This window comes from Solanum lycopersicum, chromosome 11 (genome assembly GCF_036512215.1).
Source record: "Solanum lycopersicum chromosome 11, SLM_r2.1".
NCBI classification, from domain to species: Eukaryota; Viridiplantae; Streptophyta; class Magnoliopsida; order Solanales; family Solanaceae; genus Solanum; species Solanum lycopersicum.
Genome location: NC_090810.1, coordinates 14,578,107 through 14,600,192, shown reverse-complemented (window position 1 = coordinate 14,600,192; position 22,086 = coordinate 14,578,107). Strand labels below are relative to the sequence as shown.

The 22,086-nt window shown below is 30.8% G+C and overlaps 2 long non-coding RNA genes across 3 annotated transcripts; one reads left to right on the top strand and one right to left on the bottom strand.

Annotated features, from left to right (window-relative positions):
• Positions 1–6,278: 6,278 nt before the first annotated feature.
• LOC104644526 (uncharacterized) lies at positions 6,279–16,954 on the bottom strand. 2 transcript variants are annotated; one of them, XR_011212500.1, is made up of 3 exons: positions 16,251–16,954; positions 16,085–16,146; positions 6,279–11,049 (listed from the first exon to the last, which is right to left on the bottom strand). It is a non-coding gene; the product is annotated as an uncharacterized lncRNA (long non-coding RNA). The 2 variants fall into 2 exon arrangements; XR_011212499.1 differs by having other exon boundaries at positions 16,085–16,118; positions 16,251–16,949.
• LOC138339633 (uncharacterized) lies at positions 16,066–18,286 on the top strand. The gene is made up of 2 exons (XR_011212501.1): positions 16,066–16,296; positions 17,026–18,286. It is a non-coding gene; the product is annotated as an uncharacterized lncRNA (long non-coding RNA).
• Positions 18,287–22,086: the final 3,800 nt, after the last annotated feature.

Below are 22,086 nucleotides of genomic sequence, written 5' to 3'. Positions count from 1 at the left end.
CTTTGAATAGGAAAAAGAGTGGATTTGCAGGGTCCTAAATGAATTGGCTTATTCGAAAAAGGCCTTGAGATCTATCTCGTGTCTGGTACTGCATGGTTCCACTTTGCAAGAACCCCGAATCATTCTCTTGAAGCTCATCCTCTTCATCATAAATGATCTGCTTGCCCCGAAATGACCTGGATCAATGAGGAAATCCCAAATCATTGGGCCTTTCGATACAATCAAATAGAAAGCCCCAAGGGTGCCATATTCTAGGAGCCTAAACTATGTGATTGAATAAATCCTCCTGCGGGTCAAGGGCTCCTTCTCCCTCCCTTCTTCAAACTCCGATTCATATTTTTCATAGAGAAATCTCTGATCAAGGATAGACCAAGAGCCCTTTTGTATCATATCTAAGGGATTCATCGGTTCGGGCCGAAGAAGCAATGTCACTCGATCATTATCAAACTGAATGAAATCTTTTTATATCCGTGAAGATTCCACCAGAGCGCCCTCTACTTCTAATAGGCCATGAAATAGATCAGAATCATTCTCAACGAGTCCATAAGAAGTGATCCCCTTTTTTTCATCGAGTACGGATAAAGACCAAAGATCTTGAGCGACCGATCCGGCAGAACAACTCAGAAGATAAAGAAGTATCGTTAATCTCTTCATGCTCATTCCAAGATCAAAGTACCATTTGTACAAATAAGAATCCCCTTCATTACATGATTTCTTCTTCATATAGATAGATATAGAATCTATGGGGCAATTACTTAGAAGTACATTTTGTGCTACAGCCCTTCCTATCAAATAGAAAAGGATCTCATGATCCTGAACCGATCTTACCTGGGATCACATATCCCAAGTTTGTCTATGAAAAGCGGATCTAATTGTATTAGCGTGTTTAATTGATTTCTTTTGTGTAATACTAATCGATAGGACCTCATTGGTAAGTGCTACAAGATCTCGTGCATTGGAACCCATGGTTATGGACCCGAATCCGTTAGTATGGAACATTTTCTTTTCCAAGTGAAATCCCCTAGTATATGAAAGAGTGAAAAAGTGCTTTCATTGTTGTGGAATAAGAAGCCTTCGTATCTTAATGCACGTATTTAATTTATTCGGAGCTATTAGAGCGGGATCCACTCTTTGGGGAATATGAGTCGAAGCAATAACAAGAATATTTCTAGTAGAACATCTTTCACAATCCTTGGAGAGATGGTTCACTAATAGACCGAGGGATAAGTCATTCGACTAATTCACATTCAGATCATGAATGTTTGGAATCCATATTATGAAAGGAGACATTGCTTTTGCTAATTCGAATTGAAGGGTGATATAAAATAGGTCTATTTCCAGCATCATATCCACAGTTAGCCCATTCATCCTAGTTAGCAGTTCCAGCTCCGTATCAAGGTCACAATCGATATCGTCACTAGCATCAAGATTGTCACTATCATCAATATCGTCACTATCATCAATATCGATCTCATCAAGAAGAAACATTTAGACTTGTTATCCAGGAACTTGTTCAGAAATACCGTAATGAAAGGAACATAGGAGTTTGTCGCTAGGTATTTGACCAAATAGGATCGTCCAGTTCCTATAGAACCTATCACTAAAATACCCCTAGAGGGGGGATAAGGCTAAGCGGAGCGAAAAGGGTTTTCCATGAGATGGGAAATGAAAACTATTTTCCCCACACGAAGTTTGTGAATAAGTGATTTTCTGATAATGAGCAAGGAATATCCGTCTTTCTGCTAAAAAGGATGGATTGAACTCATAATTCATTAGATTCTTTTAATGAATGTCAACTAAGTATCGTAAGTAAATTGCTCCCGGTTGTTCAATCATTTGATAACCAGAGTCATTATTTGATAAATGATCAATATGAGTCAGACTCAATAGAATTTGATCAATCCTATTTTCTGTCGTTAAGGTGGAGAACTGAACCAAGAATTCTCTTTCTTCATCATTAATCGAATCACTGTTCGCGACCCAGGATTCTATTTTCTCATCAATCCAATCCCCGTTCACGTTTTTTCTTTTTCTTATCAATGAATAGATCTCTTTACTTGTATGACTTAAATGTCTCGTATTTCTCGAAAAAGTGATTCGATTGATGGGATTTGGTATGAGATCGATGATCTCGATGAGATTGATATTCCAATCTTTCTTCTTAGAACGTATTGATTTCACCCCATAAGCGGGACCAAGCATGTTGCCGCCAGAAGCAGAACCCCGTATTTCTTCTAGAGAATCTCCTAATTGTTCCAAAGCAACTAGAAAGAGATTCTTTAACAAGAAAGAATTTGGTTCAGATGTAGGATACTTATCCAGAAGTTTTCGCAACTCAATCATAGATGATGGAGTCATCAAAGATTTTACCCTTCGAACTCTGTCTGTAACTCAATAGAGGCCGGGGAAACAAAGAGAAGCTGTGTACAAATGAGATATCCGGCAACAAGAAGAAGGAAAAAGATTGAATAGAGGAACTCCCGAGCATTTGGTGATCTCAGATGTGTCGATATCAATGGTGACTCATTATTTCGATGAATCATTTCTTCGGACAGAAGAAGATTATGTAAACACTTACTCGAGATCTCACTTATCAGATTCCATTGTGGAAGACACAATTTTTTCTGAAGAATTCGCCACGATATACCTGATCCATGCATAACATCAGGAAAATGGATTCAAATTTTTGACTGCTACTTAGTATTGGCAATAGGTCTGAAAAAGTATCTAAAATATCAAATTTAGATATTTGTACCCTGTCGAAGTAAGGAACCATGACATATATGTTTGGAATAAGATAATATTTAAAACTATTAAAATCATATAAAAATCACTAGAAAATAATCTAGCTACTTTAGAATTACGATTATCTTCAACATATTTATATAAATTTTCGGTAAAAGCACTTCAGATAGTAGTAAGACAAGAAAAAAGTAAAGTTACTATAAAGATAGATAGTGTAAATCAAGAAATTAGAGAGACTATAGCACGGATAAAATATTTTAAAAATAGTGTTTTTACAATAACCCTATGGGATAAACATATATGAGAAGACCCCATAAAAATACTAAAGAATATCGTAAGGTTAAACAAGAGTTATTAGTATTATATCTTGAATATACAAAATATTTAGAAGAAATAAAATTAAATAATAGTCAGAAACTAAATAATCTATTATTTTTATGTAAAAAATTAGAATACAAGCTATTAAGACATCTTAGATCAAGAAATATCTAGATTGGAGGCTACAAGTTTTATGAGAAAACATCCTTTTACTAGAAGTATAAGAATAAATTATTGGTATTTATATAGAGAACTAGAAGAAAAACAAAGATTACAAAAGATAGAAAAATCTATAATAGAATACTTAAATATATACGAGAATCAATTATATACACCAGAAAATTTTTATTTACAAAGACATATAAACGAAGAATATATAGTGCTTTAAAGTGGGAATTACTTGGAATTAGAGATAAAATTTATATTTTTACTAAAAGAATAAAAGACCACAGGGAAAAGTGTAAAATAACAACTTTAGGATAGAATATAGTAAAAATTGTTTCTCTAAAAATCTAGAATATTTAGATTTACAGATAAATATAGAAAAGAAATTTAAAAGGCTAAAAGACGATAGTGTAATAAAGTGTAATTTTGATAGCGGAGGACACTACTTACACACTACAGAAGACTCTCAATATAATACCCTAATAGACTTAATAATAAATTTTAGTGAAAAAATTAGAGAACATAATAATAAAATTATAACATTACTAGGTGAACAAGAAGAAACTCAAAATAAACAAAAACAGTTTTTTTTAAAAAATAGAGGGTAATTTAGATTATATTAAGGAACAAGGAATTGAATTAAATAAAAAATTAAGCGAACTAAAAAACAAACAAAAAGAAGAAAATAAAAATAAATTAATTATAAAAATACAAGAGATTAAAACAGAATTAGCAGTATTAAAAGAAATAGTTCTTTCATGATAGACTTAGTAGAAACTGAGACACATAAAGAAGCTACTATTTTAATAGAAAAAAGAATAACTCTTCCTACAGATTACAAAGATTCTAATCGATCTTCAAAATCAGATCAAGTTATCATAAAACAAAATAATATAATAATAACACTATTATTACAAATAAATAACAAAATAGATAAAAATTTCAAAGAAAAAAGAGAAAGTAAAAATATAACAGAGGTAGAGGAATTAATAGAAAAATTAACTAAAATAGAAATCACTCCACAAAAAGAAAAAACAATAAAGAAACAAAAGAAATGGACATTTTTTCAGCTAGATCAAGAAACGAAGAAGGATTAGAAAGACCTAGACCAAGCTACTCTCAAAATAGCATGGGTAATAATTTATATCAAGAATATTAAATAAAAGAACTAAAGAAGAAAACAATCAACAATTAGATAAAATAATAGATGTGGATAAATATATACAATTTTTTTCAAAAAAAATCAATTAAGACTATTAAACCCTAAAGTCTTATGTAGTACAAATTACCTCAACAAATCTCAATTATATAGGCACTATAGAGAAGAACAATTATCAGTAATAGGAAATAATTTGGTATCCCTAAATCTTATATATTCAGAATCCTAATAGAACTAAATAAAGTAAGAAAAGACTTAATGCATATGGGATTAATAATAATAGGTGTTAAGGGGTTAACTAGAAAAAATTTAGGAACAAAGATATTAATTGTAATATATGATGACAGATGGTAAGACCTAAAAAAATCAATTATTCGATTAACTGAGGTATATATGACAAATAATGGAGGAAAATTTTATATAAGTCCAGACTTCATGATGAATTTAAAAGAATTTGAAAAACATATTAAAATAGGATTACAAACTAAAGGATATGAAGAAATGCAAAATGGAAAAAACCTACTAATGTGCATAGGATTTTTAGGAAAAATAACATACAACAGTAATACTAGATTTAAATTACAAACAAAAGATGTTGTAGAAGTAATGGAAAATAAAGGAATAAAGCTGGTAAAGATAAATCCTGAAGAATACGCGGGATTAGATTGGAAATTAGAAATTTTAAGAAAAGAGAAAGTGTAATTCCTGATGCACATCTAATGTACATAAATTCTAAGGGTCAACCCTCGATTAGATGATTATAACTATGTAACTCAGAGATATAGAAGAAGAAAGCGTCATGGAGGAAGTACCATTAGAAGGAATGAACATTGAAGTAATATTAGAAGAAGAATTTGCAGTAAACCTAGCAATAGGAAAAGCAAAAGAGATAAGTTATAAAAACATAAATAAACTGTTTAAATGTAAAAGATGTAAACTAGGAAATTTAGATTTAGAAAAGTTAGCATCTCATTTTAAAATATGTGAATTCAGAACAGATAATAGAGGCTATAGATTAGAAAAAATATTACAAGAAAAATTAGAAAAAGCTAATAATATAATAAAAGAAATATAAGAAAGTGATAGCGATACAACTGAGTTAGAATCTATAATTACCCAAAAAGAATTAATGGAGTCAGCAAGCTCAAGTAGCCCATTACAAAGAACAACAGAACAAGGATATACTGCAGACAATAGTACTGGAAATATACCACATAGAAGAGTGTATAGACAGGGTGATGTTCCCCCAGCAAATCTAAAACCATAAGGAAAAAGAATGCCTTTAGAAGAACCAATAATACTACAGGAAGGAGGAAGTAAAGGAAAAATATTAAATATAGCAGCACATGATCCACAAAGATGGAATTCAGTAATACACTTATAGAAAGGAATTGTTGTGGCAGATTTCATAAAAAATTATACTGAAATAGATGCAGAAACTATGTATAAGTATTTACAAACCTTTTTAGGAGAATCCACTAAAGCATTATGGGAAGCCTATAAGGTAGAATTCCCACAAGAGTTCCAATATTTGGTATCATTAAGACCAAATCCATATAACTTTACAAATAAAATCCATACACTAACAACAGGAAAAGACCTTAATAGTGAATTAGTAACACTACAAAGAACAGTAGTAAAATTAGAACTGTTGAGTATAAGTAACTGGTACCATATAAAGAAATTCTTAAATGATTATTTTTACTACTGTACAATTAGTGGTAATGCTTTCGATCAAGATCTAGGAAAAAAGTTATTTAATAAATTGTCTGGAGCTTTAGGAAGATAAATAGAAGATAAATGGAGTAAACGAGAAGGAGTATCACGAAATCCTCAGGCTAAATGGTCAATAGGACATAGGATATAACATATAATGGAAATACTACAAAAAAAGTGCACGCACCTACAAATACAAAAACAATTAAAACAAAATGAGATGAATTTCTGTAAAGATGCAATATACATTGCTCAAAGCTATGATAAAGACCAATATAAAAGAAAAAAGTAAAAAAAACACAATATAATGAAAGATATAGTAAGAAAGGATACTTTGTTAGAAAAACTTCGACTAGAAAACCATATCTAAATAGAGATAGACATGTTAGAAAATACAGAACAGATAGAAACTATAAAAATAAGTTAGAATGTTTCACATGCGGAAGTATAGAACATTTGACAAATACTTGTCCTAAAAGATATAACACAAAAACTAGAAATGCTCAACTAGTAGAAGAATTTAATGAAGCATTATTAAATGCAGACGAATATATGTCAGATAATGAGAGTATTTACTCTGTAGTAAGTATCGGTGTAGAAGAACAGACTAAAGAAGAGAGATCCTCCAATTCAGAAGGAGAAGAACTAATTAATGAATAGGACTAGAAGACCTGAATTTAGAAGATTTACAAGTTAATTTTATGAACATAATAGAATGCGAACATAATTTTGAAAAGGACTAAGGTTTAGATAGTAAACCATGTTGTTGGTACAAATGGTATCCTAGCAAAAACAAAAGAGCTAAATGTAATAAATATTTTAAAGAAGGATGCATAACTTGCATAGAAAACCAACTAGGACTAATAATCAAAAATAAAAAAGAAATATATATAAATGAACCTTTAATAAACCTTAAAGTATTAAGTTTAGAAACAAAAGTGAAAGAATTAGAAGACAAAATAATAACATTACAAATGGAAAAACATATTGAATCACGATCATCAATAGACAATCAAGAATTAATGAATGAGTAATTTAACACCTTAATATGCAATGAAGATAAAAAAATAAATACTGTTAAAGTATTAACAAGACTTCAATTAGGAGAATACAAAATAGAAACCTTAGCATTAGTAGATTCGGGATGTACTAATAGCATCCTCAATAAGAAAATAGTACCTCCGGGACTAATAAAAACCTTAGCAAAACCACTCGCAGCCATGCAAATGGACGGAACACATAACGTATATAGACACTATATAGATAAAGCACATGTTAGTTTTTTAAACACATGTTCAAAATTCTATAAACCTACTTATAAAATGGATAAAATATGGATAAGAGACTTGAATATAAGTGTAGCTTATGTATTAGGACTAGATTTTATATTACATAATAAAGGAGGCACTATTATAAAAAGTGATGGAATAATTTTTCTAAAAAGTATCACTCATACATCGGTTTAAACTAGTAAACCTAATACTAAAATAAGACATAAATCAAAAGAAAAATGTTGCGATAATTGTAAAAATAATTCAACTTGTAGTAAAGCAGGTTGTAATATAATATCTGAAAATTTATCAGAAATAGAAGAGTTAGAAGATTTGGATAATTTAAACAAATATTATGTCTTAATAGAAATAGCAACAGAAAAATACAATTTCAAAACAGGAATACAGAAAATAGGACAAATAAAAAATCAACAAGACTTAGATAATATTATAAAAATCCTAGATCAAATAGAAATAATAGGCGAAAAAACCTTAAAACATTGGGAAAATAACAAAATTGTATGTAAACTAGACATTATAAACCCCGAATATATAATAAAAACTGTTGCGATAGAAGCAACTAATCAAGATCCGGAAGATTTTAGTATACAAATTAAAGAACTATTAGAGTTAGGAGTAATAAAAAGATCAACCTCAAAACAAAGATCGGCAACATTTATTGTAAAAAAATCATAATGAAATAGTAAGAGGAAAAGCTAGAATGGTAATAAATTATAAAAGACTAAACGCTAACATTAAAACAGACGGATATAAATTACCAGATAAAATAGAACTAATAATAGAATACAAGGAAAAAGAATTTTTAGTAAGTTTGATTGTAAATTAGGATATTGACAGATAAAAATGCATCCGGATAGTATTGAATGGACAGCCTTTACATGTCCAGAAGGACATTTTGAATAGTTAGTCATGTCATTTGGTTTAAAAACTGCGCCTCCAATTTTTCGAAGAAAAATGGATAAAATATTTGGAGAATACAAAAGGTTTGTCTTAGTATACGTAGATGATATATTAGTATTCAGTAGGATATAAAAGAACATTTAGGACATTTACAAACGGTATTTAGGTTATTTGTCAATAATGGGATAATAATTAGTAAAAAGAAAATGGAATTATGAAAAAATTACATAAATTTTTTAGGAATTATATTAGGAGATGGAAAAATTAAACTACAACCTCATATAGCCAAAAAAGCCTTAGATATGCCACATAGATTAAATAGTTTAAAAGACTTACAAATTTTTTTCGGAATGATAAACTATGCCAGACCATTTATTAAAGATTTAGAAAAACTTGCAGGACCATTATATTCTAAGACAGGAAGCAAAGGACAAATAAATTTTAATATAGAAGATATAAAATTAGTACAAAAAATAAAGGATAAAATAAGAAACATTCTGGATCTTAATATACCTTTGGAATCAAATTATTTAATTATCGAAACAGATGGTAGTTTAGAAGGATGGGGAGCATTATTAAAAGCTACACCTCATAAATATAGCCCTAACTAAGAAGAAAAAATATGTGCCTACCAAAGTGAAAAAAATATAAAGAAAAAGGAAATAAAGCTAGTATAGACATTGAATTCCTAGCTGTAATATATGGCCAGTTTTAGAATATACATTTTAAACAAATCAGAAATATTAGTAAGGACAGATTGTGAAGCTATAGTAAAATTTCATCAGAAAATTAATGATAAGAGTAGTAGAAGACGATGGTTAAATTTTTTAGATACTATATCTATTTATCAATCTATAATATTTGAGCATATAAAAGGAAATGATAATCATATTGCCGATCAATTAAGTAGATTGCTAATAAAAGTTTAAATTTTACAGAATGAGAACATTACTACCAGACAAGGGTAAAAGAGTTCAACCTTCAACCCCAGACTTTGCAGACTCTTACAAATAGACAATGTTATCAAATTTACATTTTAGACCTCTAGACAAAATTGATGATGCAAGAATAGAAAGACTGTAGTTTGGACAATAAAACTTAATAGCATACGAACCGTCTAATTGGACATTCAGACATTTGTCTAACTGCCAACTAGACAAACAGCAAACATTCCTTATAGATAATATATGGATAGCACACAATAAAAAAGACACTAAATACGTAATTGCCATTTTAAATGCTTTAGGATATTATTTTACTAACAAAAATAAATAAAATAGATTTAAATATTATGTGGTAATTCATGGTAAAACAAATGGTGTTTTTCAGACATGGATAGAAGTTTTAGACTCTATTAAAGGTTTTCAAAAACCTCTTTTTAAAGGCTTTAATGATTTTACAGAAGCTTTAGACTATGGTAGAGGGATATTAGGACCAAATTACTATATTTCTCCAGCCCTTAGACAAAACCCAAATAAAACTCCATAATACAACATACAAAAGGATATAGATAAAGTAATATTTTGTGATCATTGCTCATCCATGATCGAAGCATTTAAAGGCTAAATCTAAGAAATGAAGCTCTAACGCAAGAAAATACCAAGCTCAGGGAAAAACTTCGAAGAATGGAAATCAAAGGTCAGACTAAACAAGATGTACAAACTCAGACAGATAGACAGGGCTTTCCATCTCTAATAAAAATGGATGATATGGGTGTTCATTCCCCACTGAATATTAATAAATCCACTGTATCGGATGAAGATACAGCTAGTCCGGTTCAAACGGTAGCCGGTAAAGACTTATCAAATTCGTTTATGGCTGTCACTTTCCCAAAAAGTGAAAATGAAGAAAGTTCATCTTCTTCTCAGAACGAAGATTACCACTATCTTTTACCCAAAACCTGAAACAGAAAACTAAAAAGGCCCAGAAAACTAAGGACATAGAATTTCTCATTACCAAAACAGTAGAAAAACTACTCAAACAAAAACGAAAACAAGACAAATACATGATTAAATATCCAATCTCAATTCCAAACCATAAAAGTAGTCAAGAAAACACAGAAGAAAACTTAGAAACAATGCAATTTGCCCAAGATCCTAATGATGACGACTGTGGGATGAGTTTTGATTCTATAGCATTGCATAATTTAGACACATAAAATAAATAAATATATATATGTGTATATATATAAATAATAATAAAATTATACAATCAAGAGGGGTGCCTCTTTAGACAATCTGTGAGTCCCACTTTACTCACTACCACACATCTGTGGAAAAACTGTTGGGACATACTTAAAAGGATAAGACAGATACCAGACCACAAGGACAATAATGCAAGAAAAGGATCATCATTTCACATGACGATGGTGTCACGACCCAAATCGGGCCGCGACTGGCACCCACACTTACCCTCCTGTGCGAGCGAACCAACCAAATCTAAACCTTAACATTTCAATGTACTATCAACATAAAGTAATGCAAAAGACTTAAACTCATTAATAAAAACCAATTCAATAACTATTATTTCCCAAAATCTGGAAGTCATCATCACAAGAACATCTACTTCAAATTACTAAATCTAAGAGTATCTAAGAAGCTAAAATACGTAAGAGCTAGTCCATGCCGGAAGTTCAAGACATCAAGACATGAAGAGGAAGATCCAGTCCAAGCTAGAAGCATTAGCTCACCCTGATATCCGGAGTAATGAAGACTGACTAGAGTTGCGGTTGAGTTGAAGATGACGGCACGTTTGCTGCACTCCACAAATAACAAAGAAGAAAACATAAAAGTAGGGGGTCAGTACAAGCACAAGTACTGAGTAGGTATCATCGGCCAACTCAAAATAGAAAACAGTATATACCAAGTAATATCATAAAATCAACTATGATACTCAACATGTAGCATTTACAATTACCATAACCCTTGGTTACAACACCAAGCTCATCAATGAGGACTCACGCCTCCTCATCATACTCATTTGGGATTTAGGTTCATTAGATTGAGTATATTAACATCTTTCAAGATTCATTATCTTTATTCCTCTCGTGTCGGTACGTGACACTCCGCTCCTCATATACTATCCTGGTGTCGGAACGTGACACTCCAATTCTCATATACTATCCTGGTACCGGAACGTGGCACCCGATCCATATTCTATCCTGGTGTCGGAACGTGACACTCCGATCCTCATATACTATCCTGGTACCGGAACGTGGCACCCGATCCATATTCTATCCTGGTGTCGGAACGTGACACTCCGATACTCATATACTATCCTGGTACCGAAACGTGGCACCCGATCCATATTCTATCCTGGTGTCGGAACGTTACACTCCGATCCTCATATACTATCCTGGTACCGGAACGTGGCACCCGATCCATATTCTATCCTGGTGTCGGAACGTGACACTCCGATCCTCATATACTATCCTGGTACCGGAACGTGGCACCCGATCCATATTCTATCCTGGTGTCGGAACGTGACACTCCGATCCTCATATACTATCCTGGTACCGGAACGTGGCACCCGATCCCCTAATCTCCTTCTATCAATTCATCAAGCCTTCTTTTTTACCAAGGCATCATCAATCTCATTATTTTAGTTCATCACGCCTTCTTTTATACCAAGGCCTCATCATTAACAAAGAGATTAGGGTTTTGCAAGATTTGGGATTCAATAACTTCATCATGCTTATATAATCATAATTATATAATTACATTCATGCAAGCATACAATTAAGCACATAGCAGGGTTTACAATATTATCAATACATATCATTCGCTATTAAGAGTTTACTACGAATATCGTAAGAGAAACCATAACCTACCTCCACCGAAGACTAGTGATCAAGCAAGAATTTCCCAAAGCCTTGTGTTTTTCCTCATCGTTCGTCTCTCTCTATCGATTCTCCTTCTCTCTCTTTCTGTTCTTTTCTTTTTCTTATTCAAACCCTCTTTCTTTTACCCTAATTAGCATATAATTAAGAATAAAAGATGGCAATAATAACCCACTAATTTACTCAAGGTTACCTCTTTTAACCCCCAAGTAATTAGACTTATTAACATAAACCCACTAACTTTATAATTAAAGTAGGAATAGTCCAAAACGTCCCTTAAAACGTGTAAAGAAATCCGACCCAGACTGGGATTACGCAACCTGTGACGGCCCGTCGTACCTGTGACGGCCCGTCGTACCTGCGACGGTCCGTCCTGCAGGTCGTCGCAAGGTTCAGAGACTCAATTTTCACCAAGGAGTCTGTGACGGTCCGTCACGCCCGTGACGGTCCGTCCTGCCATCCCGTTACGAAGTTCAGAGAGTCGATTTTTGGTACCCAATTTCCGAATTTCTAAGTGTTTTGAAACGAGACCCCTCGACGGTCCGTCGTGCTCATGACGGATCGTGGGTTCCATCGTCTCAGCCTGTTTTTCCAGAAATAAAATCTGCTGCTCAAAACGACTAAACAGGTCGTTACAGATGGGGCCCAAAAATGTACCCGACTGAGATGATAAGATTCTCTTTCCATTTGAAATGCGATGTTTGAAGTCCGAAGACCTCTATAAAAGCAAGCATTATCAAGAGAAGAACAACAACAAAAAGAAGAAAAAATCCCTAGCATAAAAAAAATGTCAAAAATCCCTTTCCAAAAGTCCCTAGCATAAAAAAACCCTCTGTAATATAAAGTTTGTACTAAGTTTGCAGAATTTATTTTTCTGTAAGTTATCGGGTTTCCTGAAAGAGAAATTTCACTCCGTTAATTATGTAATTTTTCATCTTTTAGATCTAGTAACTTACCAGATATGTAAATTATGCTTGTTTATTTTATGTAAAAACTGTTTAATATATTTTCTTTAATATGAATCTATGTTACTTAGTATATGGTTAGTCTCTTAACCCTTAAAAAGAATCGATGAATTAACCTGTAAATTCGGAATCTGATAGGTCATGGGGAATGTTCTTAAGGAAGAACTATTAATGACCATATCCAGGGTGTGGTTAAAAAAGACTGCAATTAGGAACAAAAGCTAAGCGAAAGAAATGAATAGTAACAATAGATTCATTAATGGACAAAGTCCATAAAATAAAATTAAAAAAAAAAAGGAAGAATACTAGAAACTTATACTGAAAACTACATAATGAACAAGAGAGTGAAGGAGTACTGAGTAGGATTTCACAATAGAAAGTTTTATCACATTATTTTCATTTTTAAAAATATGTGAGGCTCTAAGGCCTTTAATAAAATGGAAACTAAATGACATAAATTCAGTAAAGTTGTGTTGGAAAATTAGTTACACTTAAATTATTAGGGTGGCGTATTACATATCTAACTCAAAAGTAAATTAATATCACCATAAAAATTGACTTGGAAATAAAGTTAAATACATAATAAATAAAGTGTGTCTAAGCGTAAAAAATTTAATTTTCTCAACCCCCACCATTCTCCTTCACGCCGCTCTGCCTTTCCTCTCCTCTCTATTTCGTCAAATATAACATGCAAGTTTCACTTTTTTTCCCCTAGACCATCTACAAGACATCACTATTCTCTATATTTAGAAAGTGAAATAGATAATAGGCTCTCCAAGCACTTTCTATTTCATTTTCTATACTATTTATATTTTATAGAGAGATGAATTATAGTTCTCCAATTTCGAAAAATTACTATTTGTACCCACTGTTTCACTATTTGATTATTTTATTATTATTTTTATTATGTAATTTTTGTAATTAGCATATTATAAATCATATAAGACCATTAAATAAATCACTAATATTCGTAATTCTTTTTTAATATAATATAAAAAATTTTTAAAAATAAAATATTTAATATATACCACTTTCATTTTGAATTAATAATATTTTAACTTTTTTTAGTTTTTCATCGATTTAAGTGATATAATTTGAAATCATTAATATTATTATTCACTATGAAAAATGCACAAACTTCTTATGATAAGATGAAAATTTTTAATTTAAAAATAGAATACAGAACATAGTATAATGCAAGAATATACAAAAATAATTATTTTTAACTCCATACTATATTAATAAAGCATTTATGGGAATAGCTTTTCCAAATATAGGTTTGTAGTATCAATTAAAGCTTCGATTTGTCTTTTAGTAATTTTCAATCTAAAGGTTGAAGATGAGCCTATACTACTAGGAGTTGTTTACCAATTTAAGGTAAAAGATCAATAAGTACCTGTTATATAATGATCGAAATTTTGAAAATATATTAAATTAAGGTTTTATTATTCTTGAACTTATTTGTTTTGTAATTGTATCACCCTTTATTTTACATTCAAATTTAGTACGCAAATGATGCACTCAAATTTAGTACGGAAATGATTTTTCCCTAAATGAAAAACAAATATGCTTTTCTATTATTTTAAAAAGAATGAGAATATCAATCTCTCTCTTCCATTTTCTTCTTCTTGAATCTTTTCCACCATTTTAAATTTTAATTTTCTTAAACTTATGACAAAAAAAAAGGGAGAAAACTGAAAAAATTGACAAGGACACTCATACAGAATAATTAGTTCAATATATAAAAGATAATTTAATTACATTTTTCTTATTCTACATCCAAAATTTAAAATAAGCGAATAAAAATTATATTTACTTTGATTCTCAACCCTACCGCACCCCGTGATAATAATATAAAATAAAAGAATAATAGACATGCACATGCGGATTTTAGATGGATCTTTATGTATGAGTTGAGTTATAATAAATTGAGTAGTTGACTTATAGTATGCCAATAAAAATATATTATGAAATAAATATTTTTTTTTTTTGAATTTTCAAGCTAATGGGGTCAAAATATCAATTATATGTGATTTTCATTAAGATTAAGTCATTTGCGACCCCTTAAAGTTTTTTCGCATATTTCACTTGAACACCATATCTTAGGCTTGTTCCAAATGAACATCATTTTTAATTTTAAAAAAATGCATCGAACATTTTTTACAATCAACTAAAAATAGAAGTTATGTGTTATACAATAGCGGCTAACATGTCACTATAACTATTAAAAAAAGAACAGATGGAATTATCCCATAACAACAATTTAAAAATAAGTTAGAAATTAAAATAAAGTAAAAACTATGTTCTCAACCCCCCAAAAAAGTTTCTTCCTTGCCAGAACACTCCACCCACTCCCGACATCCATCCTTTTCGATTTTCTTTTTTTCCTGAAAACACACAGTGGTCGACAGCTAAAATTACGTAACCTCGATAATCATAATTATTCCACCTTTTCCTTTTCATCCTTATTATATTAAAAGACAACTTCAGGTTCATATTAGATTCGTCGGAAAAATGAACATTTGTCGAAATTGTTTTTAACTCAATTTGATTTTATTTTTGATGAAATTCTCTTTACAACTCAAATGAAAATGTTTAACACTAAACTTATTTGATCTTTTGTGTTTTTAACGATTATTTATTTCATTGATGTTTTCTCGGTGAAGATGACAATAATGATGATAATAGAATGATGCTAAAAAGAAAGAACGAATGAAGAATTATATGGAAAAGAAGCGTGTTGAGGGATGGTGTAATGACCCCGAAAGTTATTTTTGATAATTTTGAACTATTCATTGACTTTAGTTAATTATTTGATGGTAATTGTAGATAATTGACTTAATTGATATTTAATGGACTAAAGTATCATTTATTTAAGATCCTATACCTATTTTCCATCATATATTAAAATAAGTGAGTAAAATTTATCACTTTTAGTACATATTTATTTTAGAAAAAAAAAAGAAAGGGAAGAAGAAACACTAACCTGTGCAAACCGGCCGCGGCATAGGAATTGACTTCTGCGCATCAAGTAATATTTCAGTTGATCTATTAAAGTATATAGTTATAGGTTATGTTATTATTAATAATATTATAATATAAGATAGTGAAACAAAAAGGAGTACAAAAGAAAAGAAAGGAAAAGAAATTACCTGGGAAACGATGGTCGTCATGGGAACCGCTTAATCTTTCATCGAGGTAAGTTCGAATCTTGCATTAATTTGTGTATTTGTGAATATGCTATTCTTAGAGGTCAAAATGCATTAAATAATAATAATTATTATTATAATCATTTGTAGATTGAGAAAGGTGAATAAGCAAATTTTGGATTGGAATTTATATGCGTGTTGATCATATATATAACTACAGTGGGTAGGCTTTGATTATTTTGTTTATGGAATAATCATTATGTAGTCATTACCAATTGATTGTTAAGTTAATGGTTAAAGTGAATTGAAATTTTGAACTAGATTTTTTTTTACTAGCAATTATATATTGTTGGATGATTTAAGTGGAAATTATAGGATGGAAGTTATGGCAAAAGATTGGGGCAGCAAGTTGCTGTCAGTGATTGGTTATATCAATTGTCATTATTGGATAATGATTACCATTATGGCATATAGGTTTGAAAGCAAAAACATGAATTAAATTGGATTCCTCTTGTTGGTGCAACGATAGATTATTTGAAAGTTATTAATTTTCTTGAAATTCTTCTTTTTATTTTGTTGAATTGATGATACTTTGAGAAATTTGAACTTGATCCTAGATTTAAAATTCTTAAAAAAATATGAGAGTTGACATGTTAATTGACATCAAAATTTAGGAAATTGATTTTTGATTTGTGTAAGTTTTTAAATATAGACTAAACCAATAGTAATATGGGTGTTGTCGGTTTCAAAATCTTATCCTGATTAAATATTTGGATAGATTGCATTGGCTTGGAAGCTCAACGAAAAGTGAAGGCTTGAATTCTGGAGTCATTGTTCGACTACTTGAGGCAAGTGAATTTCTAAATTCTGGTTAAGTGTATGAAATGTGTGTATTTCCTTGTGGTAGATGTTTGGGAGTAACGGAATTGGTGATGGGTTGACTTGTCCATATTGATTAATTCTAATGATGAAAAAAATGGGGATAACAAAAGGCAATGTGATTAATTGTTTATGTGTGTTGTGTTGAGAAAGGGTTGAAGGCTTGTTGAAAAATTGTTGATGTAACTTCATGTTTGTATGGTTGTGAATTGTGCAATGTTATGAAAATGGTCATCTCCTCATTATTTGTGTGAACTTGTCATCTGTATTATTCTGAGGCATTGGTTGTGACAAGTGTTATGTGCATTGAGAAAGAATGGGTACTTAAGAGGATGTATCATTTCGAGGGACGTATCACGTGCCGCGATGGATACTATATTTTGAGGGACGTATCGCGTGCCGCGATGGTTACTAATATCGAGGGTCGTGTCGTGCGCCGCGACTGATGCATGGACGGATATGTCCCTCATGGGTCCCGGACTGAGAGACAGCGGGTGTGTATCACTAGGTCAGACATGCATCATTATACTTGCCATTGCATTTCATTGCATTGCATTGCACATACTTATCACTAGTGAATTTGATATCGTGTTTTAATAATCTTCTGATTGCCTTTCTGCGGAACTTGTGATTGATCAATATTGAGCTTGTTATTGCGGATATGTAATTTGTTAAAGTGTTGTTGTGGAGGATATGTAATTATTCTAAGTGTTGTTTTTTGAGTTACGTGCTATGTAAACTGTGAGCTCTTAGGTTGGGCTGATGTTTATGCAGGTTGTATTTGTGGAGGTTTGGTTAGGGGTGGTAGGAGTACCCGTATTTCATCCCCTGAGCTTGTGTTTAGGGATTTACTTGCTGAGTACCGTGTGGTTTTGGTTTCACCCCTTGCTTCTACAATTTTTTGTAGGTTAGTAGCCCGGACTCTGTGATATTTCTCTTCTGCTTGTCTGAGGTTCCTTGGAGATTTGAGAGGCAGTTGTTTGTCGACTCAGCATACTTTCTTTCTCCTTAGTTATGACCTTGTTCTATTCTAGAAACAAGTTTATTTGAGACTAGTATTTCTTTTGAATCAATTGTAATACTTTAGAGGCTTGTACACGTGACAACCAGATTTTGGGAGTGTTTTGAATTGATTATGAAATTTCCGCATTTTATTCTAACGGCTGAATTTTAGGCTGACTTGTCTTGGTGGGATAAGAAGAGTGTCATCACATCCATTTTTGGATCATGACAGATGGTAGAAAAGGAATTTTTTCGATGAGATTCAAGTGATTTTAGATGGATCTTTACGTATTAGTTGAGTTATAATAAATTGAGTAGTTGCCTTATAGTATACCAATAAAAATATATCATGAAATAAATAATTTTTTTTGAATCTTCAAGATAGTGGAGTCAAAATATGAATTATATGTGATTTTTATCAAGCTTAAGTCATTTGCGACCCCTTAAAGTTTTTCACATATTTCACTTGAACACCTTATCGTAGGCTTGTTCTAGTTAAACATCATTTTTAATTTTAAAAAAATTACCTATCGAACATTTTTTACAATCAACTAAAAATAGAAGTTATGTGTTATACACTAGCGGCTAACGTGTCACTGTAACTATTAAAAAAAGGATAGATGGAATTATCCCATAACAACAACTTAAAAATAAGTAGAAACTAAAATAAAGTAAAACATATGTTTTTAACCCCCCAAAAGATGTTTCTTCCTCCTTTTTCTTCTTTGTCAGAACACTCCACCCACTCCCAACACCCATCCTTTCCCATTTTCTTTTTTTTCTGAAAACACACAGTGACCGACAGCTTAAATTATGTACCCTCGATAATCATTATTATTCCACCTTTTCCTTATCATTCTTATTGCATAAAAACACAACTTTATATTCACATTAGTTTTGTCGGAAAAAATAAAGATTCTTCGAAATTATTTTTAACTCAATTTGGTTTTATTTTTGATAAAATTCTCTTTACAACTCAAATGAAAATCTTTAACAATAATCTAATTTGACCTTAAGTATTTTCACTGATTATTTATTCCATTGATGTTTTTCGGTGAAGATGACAATAATGGTGATAATGGAATGATGCTAAAAAGAAAGAATGAATGAAGTATTATATAGAAAAGGGCATGTTGAGGGATGGTAGCAAAAGAATTTGTTCGATAAGATTCTAGTGATTTTAGATGGATCTTTACGTATGAGTTGAGTTATAATAAATTGAATAGATGACTTATAGTATGCCAATAAATATATATCATGAAATAGATAATTTTTTTTTAGAAATTTTCAAGCTAATGGGATCAAAATATGAATTATATGTGATTTTTATTACGCTTAAGTCCTTTGCGACCCCTTAAAGTTTTTCATATATTTCACTTGAATACCTTATCTTAGGCTTGTTCCAGTTGAACAACATTTTTAATAAAAAATACCTATCGAACATTTTTTACAATCAACTAAAAATACAAATTATGTGTTATACACTAGCGGCTAACGTATCACTGTAACAATTAAAAAAAGGACAGATGGAATTATCCTATAACAACAATTTAAAAATAAGTTAGAAATTAAAATAAAGTAAAAATTATGTTTTCAACCCCCATAAGAAGTTTCTTCCTCCTTTTTCTTCTTTGCCAGAACACTCCACCCACACCCGACATCCATCCTTTCCCATTTTCTTTTTTGTCTTAAAACACATAGTGATCGACAACTAAAATTCCGTACCCTCGATAATCATTATTATTCCACCTATTCCTTTTCATTCTTATTATATAAAAAGACAACTTCAGATTCATATTAGTTTTGTCGGAAAAATGAACATTCGTCGAAATTGTTTTTAACTCAATTTGAATTTATTTTTGATGATATTCTCTTTACAACTCAAATGAAAATCTTTAACAATACAACTCAAATGATCTTTTGTGTTTATACTGATTATTTATTTCATTGATTTTTTCGGTGAAGGTGACAATAATGATGATAATGGAATGATCCTAAAAAGAAACAATGAAGGAAGGATTATATGGAAAAGGTGCGTGTTGAAGGATTGTAGCAAAGGAATTTGGTGAATGAGATTCAAGTGATTTTAGATGAATCTTTACGTATGAGTTGAGTTTTAATAAATTGAGTAGTTGACTTATAGTATGCCAATAAAAATATATCATGAAATAAATATTTTTTTTTTTGAATTTTCAAGCTAAAGGGGTCAAAATATGAATTATATGTGATGTTTATTAAGCTTAAGTTATTTGCGACCCCTAATAGTTTTTCGCATATTTCACCTGAACAGCTTATCTTAGGCTTGTCCACTTGAACATCATATTTACTAAAAAAATACCTATCAAATATTTTTTACAATCGACTATAAAAAGAAATTATGTGTTATACACTAGCAGCTAACGTGTCACCGTAACTCTTGAAAAAAGGACAGATGGAATTATCCCACAACAACAATTTAAAAATAAGTTAGAAATTAACATAAAGTAAAAATTATGTTTTCAACCCCCCAAAAGAAGTTTCTTTCTCCTTTTTCTTCTTTGTCAAAACACTCCACCCACACCCGACATATATCCTTTCCCATTTTCTTTTTTGCCTGAAAAGACACAGTTCGATAATCATTATTATTCCACCTTCTTATTTTCATTCTTGTTATATAAAAAGACAACTTCAGATTCATATTTGTTCTGTTGGAGAAATGAACATTCGTCGAAATTGTTTTTAACTCAATTTGATTTTGTTTTTGATGAAATTCTTGTTACAACTATAATGAAAATCTTTAACAATAAACTCATTTGATCTTTTGTGTTTTTACTGATTATTTATTTCATTGATGTTTTTCGGCGAAGATAACAATAATTATGATAATGGAATGATGCTAAAAAGAAAGAATGAATGAAGGATTATATGGAAAAGGGGCATGTTTGAGGGATGGCAGTAAAGGAATTTGGTCGATGAGATTCAAATGATTTTAGATGGATCTTTACGTATGAGTTGAGTTATGATAAATTGAGTAGTTGACTTATAGTATGCCAATAAAAATAAATCATGAAATAAATAATTTTTTTTGAATTTTCAAGCTAATGAATTATATGTGATTTTTATTAAGATTAAGTTATTTGCGACCCCTTAAAATTTTTCGCATATTTCACTTGAACACCTTATCGTAGGCTTGTTCCAGTTGAACATCATTTTTAATTAAAAAAAATACCTATCGAACATTTTTACAATCAACTAAAAATAGAAGTTATGTGTTATACACTAGCGACTAACGTGTCACTGTAACTATTCAAAAAAGGACAGATGGAATTATCCCATAATAACAATTTAAAAATAATTTAGAAATTATTTTAAAGTAAAAACTATGTTTTCAAACCCCAAAAGAAGTTTCTTCCTCCCTTTTGTTTTTTGCCAGAACACTCCACCCACTTCCGACATCCATCCTTTTCCATTTTCTTTTTTTGCCTGAAAACACACAGTGGTCAACAACTAAAATTACGTACCCTCGATAATCATTATTATTCCACCTTTTCTTTTTCATTCTTATTATATAAAAAGACAACTACAAATTCATGTTAGTTTTGACGGAAAAAATGAACATTCTTCGAAATTGTTTTTAACTCAATTTGGTTTCATTTTTGATGAAATTCTCTTTACAACTTAAATGAAAATCTTTAACAATATATTCATTTGATCTTTTGTGTTACTGATTATTTATTTCATTGATATTTTTCGGTAAAGATGACAATAATGATGATAATGAAAAGATGCTAAAAAGAGAGAACGAATGAAGGATTATATGGAAAAGGGGTGTATTGAGGGATGATAGCGAAGGAATTTAGCCGATGAGATTCGAGTGATTTTAGATGGATCATTACGTATGAGTTGAGTTATAATAAATTGAGTAGTTGACTTATAGTATGCCAATAAAAATATATCATGAAATAAATAATTTTTTTAC